Below are 14,442 nucleotides of genomic sequence, written 5' to 3'. Positions count from 1 at the left end.
TTTGGAGGCAGTTAATGAGAAAGGTCTATTACCTTGACCAGGCTAAAATTACAGTTAGAGGACATTTGCTTGCTCCAATGGCTCACTGCATACAAATATTTAAATATTAACATACTGCATACACACACACACACACACACACACATACACATATGTGCTGTATGTTAATATTTAAATATTTATTTATATAAATATCCCATGATCTTTAACATTGCAGTTGCTTAGCACCACCAAAGCTCTCAGGTTATACCAGAAGGATGATGGTGATTGACTACAATAATTTAATTCAAGAAAAAGATAAATTTGAGAACACCTCAGAATAGTGAGGAAGGCCTATAGAAGGGTGTTGCATCATGGCATCCTTTTATAGGCATTTCAGGAAAAGTACGCTTGGCCAGGAGGTGCCTGCAGAGCATCAGATAATAATGGATTATTATTATTATTATTATTTTAAAAAAGAATGATAGCAGCAGTAGATTTAAAACAACAACAACACTCCACAGCCAACTTTCCAGCCAACTCCTTTCCCTTCTCCTCCAATGGTAAAAATAACACCTGGCAGAAAAGACCCGTTCAGTGCTGTCTTAGACTTGTCAGTTCTAGCTCCGCATTGTTTACCGAGACAGACAGACCTGGAGCTTTCCAGAACTGGACGTTTCCCATCACCTGCTAGCTGAACCTTTTAACTGGAGGTCCCAGGAACTGAACCTAGGACATCCTGCAGGCAACGCAGATGCTCTGTCACCAGACAATGGCCCTTTTCCAGCAGCTTGGCTGTTGCAAAATACAGCAAAACACAGCCTCAAAGGGGCTCAATTCTGCATAGACTTCCCAGGTAGCACATTTAGTGCCTGATCCCACCTGGGTGTCAATGAACTGCCATCAGCTCAGAGGCGAGAGGTGGAAGGGCAGTTGGGTTACAGGGAGCCTCCAAAGATGGTGAGAAGCAGCACTTCCTCCGCGGAGGAGGGAAGCCCCGCCTCTAGTGGGGAAGAGATGCAGGGCTCGGAGGATGCAAGGGAGAGACACAGCACCAAGCATGAACAAAGCGCGGGGGGAGGCAGGTCCCCCTCTGCGCACACCCTCTCTGTGCAGTCGGTTTACGCGCAGAGAGGGGAGGCGTAGGATGAGGGTCAAGAGACTACTCTGCTGGGGAAAGTTTAAGGACCGCCCACTCCCAGATTCTGCTAGTGACTGAGCAAGACATGGAATTGAGACGTTCTGCACTGCCAATGTTTTCGCACCGATAATAAAGCCTTTGAAAAGACCAGTGGGGGTCTTGCCTGTTCGCCCTCGAGCAACCACGCCAGCACACATAACACTGGGCATAACAGGGAACTCAAATTCCTGCATCAACATTACGTGCCCGTCTCAAATCATAAAATATCCTGTTCTACATCATTTTTATTTTTAGGCAGTTATTTTATTATATATTTATATAATCAAGTCTTAATTACAAAATAACCTATCCCTTCACAGCTATTCCTAAGGGGTTTGATTTGGACAGAGTTTGCTCCCCTGTTACTTTTTTATCAGCCTAGTGTGATACATTTCTTGGAGCCCTGCTTGAAAAGTCCACCCTCCAAATCTTGGAATTTTCAGAACATGTTGCCTGTCCTTCTAGCCAAACCTTGCCCTCCTCACTCACATTAGACGAGCCCAGCACAGCTGGTACAAATCAATAAATAGCAGGGTTGTATTTATGGCAGGGTTGTATATGCTCAATAAGTTAAGGCAATACTCAGTTAGTTATGGTGATGCTAAAATATATTTCTGTGTACTGTGTACTGTGCTCTGAGACAAAGAAACAGGCAGAATGTATTCTCTTAGATGAGGCTTTCCCCCTTTCTGACCTTTCTTCCTAAAGCCTTAGGATTAAATGCAAATTACATGTGTTTACATTTCCAGTGTTTTAATAACTCTGAAGCTGTGATCTATTAAAGCTGAAATGTCTAGTTAAAAAAAAAAGACAGATGGATTGATTCTATGATTCCAGTCCAATGGAAATCACTTGAGGCCATATTTATTATTATTATTGTTCATCCTCTCTCTATTATTATTATTATTAATTGGCCTGATTCTGAACTGGTGCTCTTTTTCTATAGGAAATGAGAAGAGAGGAAGAGCTGAAGGAAAGAATAAAGAAATACATGCTCAATGGGAGAAGGAAACCTCCTCCAGAATCCCCAGGTACGGTACCATCTTGCATGAAGTTCAGCTTATGTTTCAGGAGGACCAGGTCAGCAAGCAATACACTGCAGGGTGCCCAAGAATCCCATGGGAAAGTCCAGCCAATTATTGGCAACGTACAGGGCTGGCCCAAGACATTTTTGGCCCTGATATCCCTCCCCTGCCAGGGAGAAGGGGTGGGTGAAGATCTACATCAGGAACATGGATGGAATCAAGATCTACATTGGGATCTACACTGTGCCCCTCGGGATCCTGCCACCTGAGGTGGTTGCCTCCCCTTGCCTCATGAGTGGGCCAGCCCTGATAACACAGTTGGCATTCATTGGATCTGGATCCAATCCAATACAGTGGTACCCCGCAAGACGAACGCCTCGCGAGACGAAAAACTCGCAAAACGAAAGGTTTTTTCGTTTTTGAGTTGCCTCGCAAGACGAATTTCCCTATGGGCTTGCTTCGCAAAACGAAGCTTGCCCCGGGGACAGCGGGTCTTCTCTTTTGAAGCAAGGGGCGGCGGGGAGAAGCGATCTTCTCCCCGCAGCCCCAGGTCCGGGGACAGCGGGAAGTACTTCCCGCTGCCCCCGGACCTCTTTTGAAGCAAGGGGCTGCGGGGAGATCGCTTCTTCCGGTGCTCCGAAGCGGGGCGGGGGGGTGGGAACACCTTCCCCCGCCGCCCCGCTTCGGAACGGTGCTCCGAAGCGGGGCGGGGGGCGGGAACACCTTCTGAAGGCTGGCGGGGGGCAAAAGTCTTTGTCCCCCCTGCCTGCCTTCCCAGGGGCTTTTAAATCGCCCCGGACAGCGGAGAAGTCCTCCGCTGTCCCGGGGCGATTTTAAAATGCCGCCCGCCAGCATTTTAAGATTGCCCGGACAGCGGAGAAGTCCTCCGCTGTCCCGGGGTTTTTTAAAATGCTGGGGGTGGGAAGAAAAGCCCTTATCCCCCCCCCCAGCCTTCAGAAGAGGTCCGGGGACAGACTGTCCCCGGACCTGCTCTGAAGGCGGTTTCCCTAGGAACGCATTAATTGATTTTCAATGCATTCCTATGGGAAACCGTGCATCGCAAGACGAAAAAACCGCAAGACGAAGAGACTTGCGGAACGAATTAATTTCGTCTTGCGAGGCACCACTGTACTGCTGTCTCTCCTACCGCACCCTTGACATTGGTGGAGGGCACCTTGAGATCCATGAGGAATGAGGCCACAGCTCTTGGATGAGTGTCCAAATGCACTTTTAATAAGAAGGGCAGCTTACATTCAACATTAGTGCTCCAATCCCATTCCCCAGCAAACCCACCATTCACACAACCCTTGTGTCCATGAGGACCATTGTGAGCAGAGCAGGCTGTGCAACAGCTTCCCTTTGCAGAAGAACCAGAATTCTGTCCTCATTGTGTTCTGATGGAAGCATGACTTTCTCAGTATTGCGCCATGCTCAATATTGTGCCATGCTCTGTCCAGGATGCGTGTCTGTATATCAGGCCCACATGACAGAGGCTCAATTAGCTGGATAGGTTACGTCTAAACATGTGCAAGACCCTCTTGAGAAATTACCCGGGATGATCCATTTACCTCTTTAGTCAGCTGTGAATTTCCAAAGGCTCCAGCAGAATTTGGCCCACACTCTCCAGCTATTATCCAAATATTCACAGCTTGATATTCAAAGTCCTCAGACTATGGCCATTTTAATAACAGTTGGAGAATCAGGGCAAACAGCACCACATGGGGAAAGCCAGACCAATATCACTGGCTGGATATTACGATTGTCATGGTTCTTCCCACTTGATCACCCCTCTTCCATGTCTTTTCTGAATTCCAGTATTACTGGAGCAGCAGGATTGAACCACCAAGGAATGCTAATCACACTCCTTTTGTGACATAACAATTGCTCATTAGCCCTTTGTGCTGCCTATGAAAGAAACATTTATTGCAATTGAATCAGCAGGTCATTAAATCCATCCTGTGAAAAACCACAAATCTGTGAATACACCATGAATTCAACACGGCACATTTACACACATCCTGAACTTATCTTCTGCTACAAGAGAGTCCTTCACCCCTTGTTCTCTGGTCAGATTTGAATATCAAGGGTGGGGTACGGGGAAAATTCCACACACAGAAGCAACCATCTCCTTTCCATCCCCCTCTTCCCCCAATGAAGAAATTAATTAAATGATGTCATGCTTGATTTTATCTGATTTGGAAGCAATTCATCACTCTTTTGCTAGTTCTATTAGTCCAGGCGATCAGCATGTTAATTCATTTGTGAGAATAAGCTCAAGGGTAATTACAGCGGGGAAACTTAATGCCTAAACGTGTTAATGTCTGTAATCAGAACTATTTTCTCAGTGCGGAACAATTGTTAGACAATTACAGTTGGATATGATTGCCCTGGTAGACAACAGAGGCCATGTCAAGAGGGAGATATCAGAGGCTTGTTTTGCAAGTACAGTATTATAAGCAAGCTCATTTTCCTGAAGCCTCTTTTGTCTGGCTCCTGCCAATCTGTCTTCTTTCTTAAACACTGCACTGTTAATCATGTTGAAAAGTTACCAACTTTTCTCTTTCTTCTTGTGAGGACAGGGAAGGGGCATAAAGGACACAGGAGACAAGAAAATCACTTGCTCCTGTAAATGTCACCAAGTTTTGCTGGGCTGAGAGGTACCACCTGTGTGATAAGATGCTCCTAATTTTCTGCAGATCCTAATAAGCAATCAGCGTTGCTTACCAGTAAATAGGAATGGATAAGCAAGGTGAACTACATTTTTTAACAAAAAAGGAGAGGTTTCATTCCCTCCTGCAGACCAAATGAAATGGAATAAATTAGCTATATGGCAGGAAGACTTTTATTTTGATACTTATATTGGGATCAAGGCAACTATGAGGAACGTTATGGGTTAGAGGTGATAGCAGAGATTATCAATTAAATGTGCTGATGAAGAACAACCCATATTGAGAAATACCATTTGTCAGAGCTGCTTCAAGATCCTAGCTCACAGAGGATCACGCTAGCCAGCGGTCATTAAGTAAAAGTCTTTATTGAGTTACAGTTTCCATTCCCAAGCTGCTGCGTGCAACTCTACGTCTAATGGCTAGATCGGCGAAGCTCCGTCTGAGTCTCCGCCCCTTGTGCACCAACTTAATATCCTAGCCCTGCTCCACCTTTTCCGCCTGACTGCTCTCCTCTGGGTCCCTCTGCCCCCCGGGGTCTCTTCCTTCCGGGATTCTTCTGACGCCGACCCCCCGGAACTCCCTGTCTCCTTGCGCCGGGCTTTAGGACCTGGCTCCCTTTCCTGGCTGCCTACTGCGTCACTTTCCTGTGCATTTGAACTTGGCCCAACCTTCCACTTTCCGTCTGACCGTTTCTTCGCTCCCCGATGGAGGTGTGGCCACTCCTGACTCGTGCCCTCCCCCCTGTTGCGAGCTGCCAGCGCTTGATCTCTGGCGCTCCTCCTCTTCCCTGCTCTCTGGCTGTGACGCTGGTCCCGATTTCCAACTGCTCTCCTCTGAGTCCCCTCTGGCTCTATCTTCCTGGGGTGTCCCCCTAGGCTCCCCCCTTGCCCTGACCACTGGTGCTCCTTTCTGTGAATCTTCTGATTCACTGGAAAGACTCGGAGATCTCGGGTCGTCGTCATCACTCATCTTTTCTTCTGCCTCCTCCCCCTCGCTCTCTGTTTCCTCCCTTGCCCTTGCCTCTGCTCCTGAACCCCTGACATCCATCCCCCCTCGAAGCCCCCCGTTCCCCCCTCCCCTCCTTCCGGTGCGGGAACTGGGTGCTGCTGTGTCAGAGGGACGAACGTCGGATACAGTTCGCTTCCCGTGGCGGGCCTCCATCTGAAGTCTCCCGGTTCTGCCTCCCTGCTCTCGTCGACGACGGTCACCTCCGCTTCCATCTCTGTGCCGCCGTGCTCGAAACCAGGGTCGTCCCCGAAAACGTCCATGTCCGTCTCTCCCTCACTTCCTCCTGGCGGCGTTGCTCGTCCTGGACCTTCCTGCCACTTCCTGCACCACTGCTCCTCTGGTCTATCGTCCCACCAATACGAGGGTTCTGAGGCAGATCCCGAGGGTGACCCCTCCGGGGAACGGGCGTCTCGTATCGGGTCCTCGTCCGAGTCGAACCCCCGGAACGTGCTGGCAGAAAGCGTTGGCGTGAAAAGCCAGTCGTCGAAAAATTCGGCTGGCATTGGTCTATGTGGGAAGAGGGCATGAAACTCGTCTTTGAGCAGAGGTTCGTCCAAGGCGTAGCCCGGCACCCAGCTGTTCGCACTGGCCGGGGTGCCCTCCTTGGCGAGAAGGTATTCTACCCCTTCTTCCCCCCATCTGGAGTCCAAAATCTCCGTGACTTCGTTGATGCGTTCCTTCTGTGCCACTCCCGCGTGCCCGGTTCCTTCTCTGAGCGGACTCGGTGCCGTTCCGGGTTCCTGAAACCTGTGCGGTGCCTTGTAGGGGGTGAGCACCGATCTGTGGAACACCGGATGCATTCTGGAACCCTCCGGAAGCGCCAGCCTGAAAGCCACCGGGTTGACCTGCTCTTCGACTTGGTAGGGCCCCAGTTGCTTATGCCCCAGCTTCTTCTTGGCCAACGACCTGGCCGGCACTGCGTGGGCTGCTAACCAGACCCAGTCTCCCACATGGATCTCTTCGCCAACCCTTCTGTGTTTGTCCGCTTGCACCTTGTATGCATGTTTGGCCAGCTCCAGGTGTCGCCGCAGCTGATCGTGGACCTCCTGCAACTCCGACGCGAACGCATCTGCTGTCTGCGGCTCCCCCTCCCCCATCCTTTCCAGTCCCGGGAAGGTTCTGGGGTGCCTCCCGTTGTTAGCGAAGAACGGCGTGACCCCCGTGGACACGTGCTTCGTGTTGTTGTAGGCAAACTCGGCGAGCGGCAGGTAATCCACCCACGTCGCAGGCTATTGATTCGCATAACATCTCAGGTACTGCTGCATGATGGCATTGACCCGCTCCGCCTGCCCGTTGGTCTGCGGGTGTCTCGCCGACGCCAGGTTGATCTTGACGTTCAGGAAGCCCATCAGCTTCTGCCAGAAATTCGAGATGAACTGTCGCCCCCGGTCAGACAGAATAGACCGTGGCAGACCGTGAACCTTGAACACGTGGTCTATGAACAGTTTGGCGGTTTGCTCCGCCGTGGCCACCTTGGCACACGGAATGAAATGTGCCATCTTGGAGAACAAGTCCACCACCACCAGCACGGCCGTCTTGCCCCTCGAGCTGGGCAGATCCATGACAAAGTCCAGGGCCACCCTCTCCCATGGTTCGACCGGAGTTTGCAGCGGTTCCAACAGTCCGGCCGGCGGTTTGTGCACTGGTTTGGCCCTCTGGCAGGTGTCACACCTCGCCACGTAGTCCGCGACCTCCCCTCTCATTCCGGGCCACCAGAAGTCCCTGGCGACTAATTCCACCGTCTTCTCCTTGCCAAAGTGCCCGGCAGTGGGCGCGTCGTGCAGCTGCTGCTGTACCTTGGCGCGAAGTTCGTCTCCCGGCACGTAGATGGCTCCTTTACGGATGAGCAATCCATCTCGCAGCTGGAACTCGTCGGTCGCTGCCGTGCCCCTGTGCACCTCTGCCATCTTCGCTTGCGCGAAGGAGTCATCCTGCAACGCTCGCCGCACCGCCTCCAGGTCCACTGTTGCCGCAGCGCACGCCCACACTGTTGGTGCGAAGATGTGCATGGCGGCCGCTGGCTTGGCGTCCTCCAGATATTGTGGCTTACGAGAGAGAGCGTCCGCCATGATGTTGGTGTCCCCCGGGACATACTCTATTCGGAAGTCGAAGTTCGCAAAGAACTCAGCCCAACGTATCTGCCTTTGGTTCAGGAACTGTGCCGTGCGCCAGTGCTCCAGATTCTTGTGGTCCGTGCAGACCTGCACCGTGTGCTTGGCGCCGATCAGGAAGTGCCTCCATGCTTTGAATGCTGCCTGAATGGCCAGCAACTCCCTGTCCCAGATGGTGTAGTTCTGTTCGGACTTGCTGAGCTTCCTGGAGTAAAACGCTCCCGGCCGCCAAACCCCCTGCGGGTCTTTCTGCAGCAGGACTGCTCCCACGGCTCTGTCCGAGGCGTCTGTCTCCACCCTCATCGGCCTGCTGGGGTCGACATGCAGCAGCTGCTCTTCCGACGCGAAGAGACGCTTGAGTGCCTGAAAGGACTGCTCCGCCTGCTCTGTCCAGATGAACTTCTTTTTTTTGGAGCTAAGCGTGTCCGTGATGGCCGCTGTCTGCATAGCGAAGCCTTTGATAAACTTGCGATAGAAGTTCGCGAAGCCGACAAACCGTTGGACCTCCTTCCGGTTGCGTGGGCTCTTCCAGTCCAACACCGCTCGAACCTTGGCGCTGTCCATGGCGAGCCCCTTGTCAGACAACTTGTAGCCCAGAAAATCCACCTCCGTCACGTCGAATTGGCACTTCTCCAGCTTGGCGTAGAGCCTATGCTGCTGTAGCCTGCTTAGCACTTCTTTGACGTGTCTGTCATGCTCCTGCTGCGATTCCGAAAAGATCAGGATGTCATCTAAGAAACAGACGCACGTCTTGTAGAGGAGCCCCGCCAACACGTGATGCATGAACGCTTGAAAAACGTGGGAGCCATTTTGCAATCCAAAAGGCATAACTCTATATTCGTAGGTGCCCAGCGGCGTGAACATGGCTGTCTTCCACTCATCCCCTTCCCGCATGCGAATGAGGTTGTACGCCCCTCGCAGGTCTAACTTGGTGAACACGCTGCCCTTCCGTACCTTTGCGAGGAGGTCGTCGATTCGGGGCATGGGGAAGTCCGATGGCTTGGTCACACTGTTTAAGATGCGATAGTCCACCACAAGTCTTTTTTGGGGCGTGTCCCGCTTCTTAACAAAGAATACAGGACTGCCCCCCGCTGCCTTGGACTCCCGGATGAAACCGCGCTCCAAATTATGATCTATGAACTCTTTGAGTTCCTGCAGTTCGTCCTCAGACATGGAATACAGCTTCCCTTTAGGCAGCGCCGCCCCCGGCAGCAGGTCAATTTTGCAGTCATATGGTCTGTGGGGGGGGTAGCCTGTCTGCCTCCTTCTCGCAGAAAACCTCCAAAAATTCTGCGTACTTGTGGGGAATCGCTTGCAGCGTGCCTAGAAGCAGCTGAGACTCCTCTTCCTCTCCTTCCTGCCGGGGGACGATGCAGTGTTCAGCACAAAAGGAAGAGCCGAAGGTCAGCTGCCTCTGGTACCAAGCCAGCGTTGGGCTGTGCTTGTCCAGCCAACTCATGCCCAATACAATGGGCGTGTCCGATAGTTGAGTGACGTTGAAGCTGATGATTTCCTTGTGATTCCCAAGGCGCATCACCATTGGTGGCGTCTGCTTCACCACTTGCCCCCCTAGCAGCTCCCTGCCATCCACCGTGACCACCTGCAGGGGCAGCGTGGCCGGCAGCAACTGTATAGCGTGCCGGTCTACAAAGTCTTGCCCTATAAAGTCCGCATTGCTTCCCGAGTCAATGGTGAGCGGCACGTCCATGGTGATTCCATTGGGCAGCTGGAGCGATGCGGTGAGCCTCACTACTGGTTTGGGCGGGAGGGGGTCCATGGGCTGTGAAATCTCCGGGGACTTCTTCACTGACACGTCTGGCTGGGCCCCATTGCCTCTTCCTCCAGCCAGACATCGTCGTTTCCCTGCTGTGGTCCTCCTTGTTGCGTTGCTGCAGTTACCATTGCTGAGGCTGCAGTGTGCTTGTGGAGCCTCCGGGGACACTCTTTCGCCATATGCCCTGGATCCTCGCAGATGTAACACTTCCTGTTCCCTCTAGGAGGCTTCGCTTTCACTGTTGTCGGTGCTAGGGCTCTGGCTGCTGATTGAGCCCTTGCACTTCCAACCTCCATAGGTTCCACTCCTCCTCCTGGCGGAGGCGTGGATTGCGCACGCGCTGCTTCTCTGGGAAGGAAGGAGGAGCCCCTGGCTGGTTCGTGCCCTCCACGCCCTTCGTCCCTGCTCCACGGACGTTCCTCCAGCCGCACCCCCACGGCTAGCGCCCTCTGAACGATCTCCTGCGTGGTCCGGGGTCTCTCCCCCCTCGCAATTTCATCTTTAACAGAGCCGTGCAATCCCTCCCAAAACAGGTCTCTTACAGGGGCCGAATCCCTGTCCCATTCCAGAGCACTGACCAAAGCGAAAAAGCGGGCATGATACTGCCTTACGCTGGCCCTCCCTTGTTTCAGTCCATGTATCTGCTGCCGAGCAAGATCCACGTCAATGCTTGATAAGAAACACCCATCCATCGCTTTAATAAAGGCATCCGCATTTTGGAGCGCCGGATCCTTATCCCTCCACAAATTGCGCAGCCATGCTTTAGCTTCCCCATGCAAATGGGACATGATGAACCCCACTTTCTCTTGCTCATCTCTAAAGTCTTTTTTCAGCAGTTCCAGTGCGCACATTACATCTGCTCTAAAGTTGGGGTATTGCTGCAGGTTCCCATCGAAGTGAGAGACCAGACCGCCTGTTCGTCTCGCCAACCCAATTCCCTCCTGTCTGGGTGTCAGTTGCCCGTGCTTCGTAAGCATGTCCAACCTGACCTGGAGATCCCTGCAGGCGGCAGCTGCCTCCTCCTCTCTCTTCCTGGATGCGAGAGCCTCGGCATTCAGTTGTGACACTGCTTTTCTGAGTTCCTCTATCTGCTGCTCAGCCGTCATGTTGTCTGCCGTTCGTGAGCTAGCTAGTAGGCACCTGCTTCTCTCCTCTCCTCGAGGCTGTAGATGCCCACAATTTTGGAGACGGAGCTTACTGTCAGAGCTGCTTCAAGATCCTAGCTCACAGAGGATCACGCTAGCCAGCGGTCATTAAGTAAAAGTCTTTATTGAGTTACAGTTTCCATTCCCAAGCTGCTGCGTGCAACTCTACGTCTAATGGCTAGATCGGCGAAGCTCCGTCTGAGTCTCCGCCCCTTGTGCACCAACTTAATATCCTAGCCCTGCTCCACCTTTTCCGCCTGACTGCTCTCCTCTGGGTCCCTCTGCCCCCCGGGGTCTCTTCCTTCCGGGATTCTTCTGACGCCGACCCCCCGGAACTCCCTGTCTCCTTGCGCCGGGCTTTAGGACCTGGCTCCCTTTCCTGGCTGCCTACTGCGTCACTTTCCTGTGCATTTGAACTTGGCGCGCGCGCCCAACCTTCCACTTTCCGTCTGACCGTTTCTTCGCTCCCCGATGGAGGTGTGGCCACTCCTGACTCATGCCCTCCCCCCTGTTGCGAGCTGCCAGCGCTTGATCTCTGGCGCTCCTCCTCTTCCCTGCTCTCTGGCTGTGACGCTGGTCCCGATTTCCAACTGCTCTCCTCTGAGTCCCCTCTGGCTCTATCTTCCTGGGGTGTCCCCCTAGGCTCCCCCCTTGCCCTGACCACTGGTGCTCCTTTCTGTGAATCTTCTGATTCACTGGAAAGACTCGGAGATCTCGGGTCGTCGTCATCACTCATCTTTTCTTCTGCCTCCTCCCCCTCGCTCTCTGTTTCCTCCCTTGCCCTTGCCTCTGCTCCTGAACCCCTGACACCATTCAACCGCTCTCTTCCCCAACCCCTATCTGTGCCTCATAGAGGCTGCTGGAGGCTTAACGGAGGTGGTGATTCTGTGCTTGAGCTGTGCTACCTCAGACTGCAGGTTGGGTCTCCAAACAAAATAACTGAATAAAATCCCTCCATATAAAGAGTGGTCATCCTAAGGGAGAAGGCTAGGCCAGATCCCTTTTCCCTTTCATGCTAGGGGGTGCTTCTGTTTGGGCTGTTCCCAAATGGTAAATATGATATGTTGTTGTTTTTTGCTATGTACAAGCATCCCATCATGTTAGCCCACACTTGCAGTCGGAAATGGGACTAGCCAGGCCAGACCTTTGCCTGGCTGACCCAACACCTGATTTATATTCAAGAAAACGAAGTGTTCTCTGCCTGCATTCAGACTTCCTTTGGTATGGTCAGAAAGGCTCAGTGTGTTCACACCTTCCTGAAGCACTGACGGCAGTATGAGCCCCAATTTGACTGGTGTTTTCTTCTCCACCGTCCTATATTATGAGCCCTCAAGGTGTATCTCCACAGATTGTCCAGAGATTTCGTACATTTATTTACTTAAATATGACTGAACCCAGCCCACCCCGCCTTTCCATATTTGGATAAAGTCTCTTGCATTGTAAGTGGCTGTGAAATCAAGGAGGCGGCTGGGCTCAGCAAAAGCTGGGGAACTAGTATCAGCCCATAGATGTGCACCGCTAAATGCAGGCATTGCTGTTCAGTCCGGTGAGCATACTGATGCATTTCAGGAAAGCTGTAGCCGCCCAAACTAAAGAGGGCAGCTGAGTATGGCCCAGGCCCAGATAAGCCTTGCCAGGTATATTTCCCCAAGATCCATTTTTTAAAAAAAAATTCCTGAGATGATCCTGGCATAAAGGCCCTCCTCCGCTTCAGATCATTTTAAAATTATGAGGGAGCCTCTGCCACCAGATCAGCAGTGGTGCCCCTGCTGGAAAAGGACCAACCTTGACAATCTCTCATGGGGTGGTTTCATATTTATTGCAGAGGAGTGGGTGTGCCTGGGAAATGCAGAGGTTCCCTTTCAGGCAAGCCTGTGCCAATTAGGATGCACCACGTGGACTGGAATCCATCGGTTCTGCCTCGTGGCTCTTCATTCCCAAGCAGGCAGCAAAACAAGGGAGTTGATTGAGCCTCCTTTGGCTCACCAAACATGGCTAGTGGGTGACAATGCGTGCAGGTCAGCTTTTAGAGGCAATGGTGACTCACCTTTGAACTTCGGCAGTTTGCCTCTTTGTCTCTCCTTACACAAATGAGAATAAAACAGGCCGCAGCTTTCTGGTCACATGAAAGTAGCAAGTCTAATTCGTTTTCCTCTTTCGCCGTCAACAGGCTGTTTAATCTGCAGAAGAGCTTGCTTAGCATTTGCTAGCTGAACACAGTGTGACTGCATTTGGGAAGGACAAGAGGGGATTAGCAGGAGGAGATCCCGAGGGCTCTTCTGCTGCGCTAAACTAGTCACCCTTTCCTGCCTTTCCCTGTAGTGATCTCCCAGCTCAGCCAGGCTGGGCAGCTGCCTTCTCTTTCATTCCAACTCAACCCAGAGGCTCCAGGGGTCTAGAAGGTGCATTGAGCTGAGTCTGGGAATACTGGGTATTTGCTACAAATACCTCGTATCCCACTGGTGTTTTAAGAAACCTATTTTCTGGCATTGGAAGAAAAGTCTCCAGCTGAAGGGGCCTCAATCTGGTGTTGAACACAAGGGTCTTATGTTCATGTGAAGCAAAACCAAATAATGCTTCCTTCTCCCTCCACCATTTTGTTTCCAACAGTCCCTCAGCCAGAGAAAAGGGAGAGGAGAAAAGTAGAGCCCGCAGTATGGGAATGACTGTCAAGGCCCAGGAGGAGGTGAGAATAAAGCATAGGGTACAAATCCCAAAATCTCTAGAGTTCAAATCCCCGCTCAGCCATGGAGCTCCCTGGGTGAGCCTGGGGGGCAGCCACTGCTTCTCAGCCTTACCTACCTCACAGGCTTGTTGTAGGGATTAAAAGAGGAGGGAGAGAACCTTGTTAGCCCCCCTGATCTTCTTGGAGGAAACAGTGGGATAGAAATGCAACAAACAAACATTCATTTCCAGAGAAAGACAGGCGCCAGTTCTCCCCTGTGCAGGCCCATGCCAGATATCTTACTGCTTCCCCAAAGCTATTTTCCAAGACCAGATGAAGGCCAATGGTTGGTAAAAGAGCCTGGGGAGTATTTGCAGTAGGAGACCAGGGGGCTTAGGAAAGGTAAGGCATCCACCTTCTACTTGCTGATACTATTTTGAAAATCCTGCTGCTGCCACAGCTGATGCACACATTTAGGGAAATACAAGCATGACAGGTAATTCAGCCCACAGCGTGAATGCTTTTGGAGCAGAGTGTACCTATTTCTCCTAGTTGTCCTTTTCAAGGGCAGAACCCACCCTATACTCCCCTGGTTGATGCCGTTTAGGGACAGAGCAGCAAGGAAGAACAATCCTTTGCTTCCCACTGGCGTGGCAAAGCAAACAGTACAGAAGCAAAGCACTTTACTGCTAGAATGAATGTAGGAGTAAGCTGCTGTAGTTCGAAAAGGCACCTAAGGTTTAATCACTGTAGTATTTTTTAAGAGCCTTATGCACATGCTGCTTTAAAATTCTGATGTAAGACTAGAATATGCCCTCCTTGAATATTTGATATCTTGAACAATGCCTGGACCCTAATAAAATTCAAAATGTAATCAATTAAATCA

The 14,442-nt window shown here is 51.6% G+C and overlaps 1 long non-coding RNA gene across 11 annotated transcripts in view; it reads left to right on the top strand.

The window, feature by feature from the left end:
- The window catches only part of LOC308581600, a 150,130-nt gene extending 136,546 nt beyond the window's left edge, over positions 1 to 13,584 (top strand). For all 11 annotated transcript variants that reach the window (XR_014005123.1, XR_014005124.1, XR_014005125.1 and 8 more), the window contains 2 exons: positions 2,106 to 2,190; positions 13,502 to 13,584. This is a non-coding gene — a long non-coding RNA (uncharacterized lncRNA). The remainder of the gene's footprint in view (positions 1 to 2,105; positions 2,191 to 13,501) is intronic.
- The last annotated feature ends 858 nt before the right edge of the window (positions 13,585 to 14,442 follow it).

The sequence above is a fragment of the Podarcis bocagei genome (assembly GCF_964188305.1).
Source record: "Podarcis bocagei genome assembly, chromosome: 1".
Lineage (NCBI taxonomy): Eukaryota > Metazoa > Chordata > Lepidosauria > Squamata > Lacertidae > Podarcis > Podarcis bocagei.
Note: the sequence above shows the minus strand (reverse complement) of the source record. Positions and strands in the feature narration are given on the sequence as shown.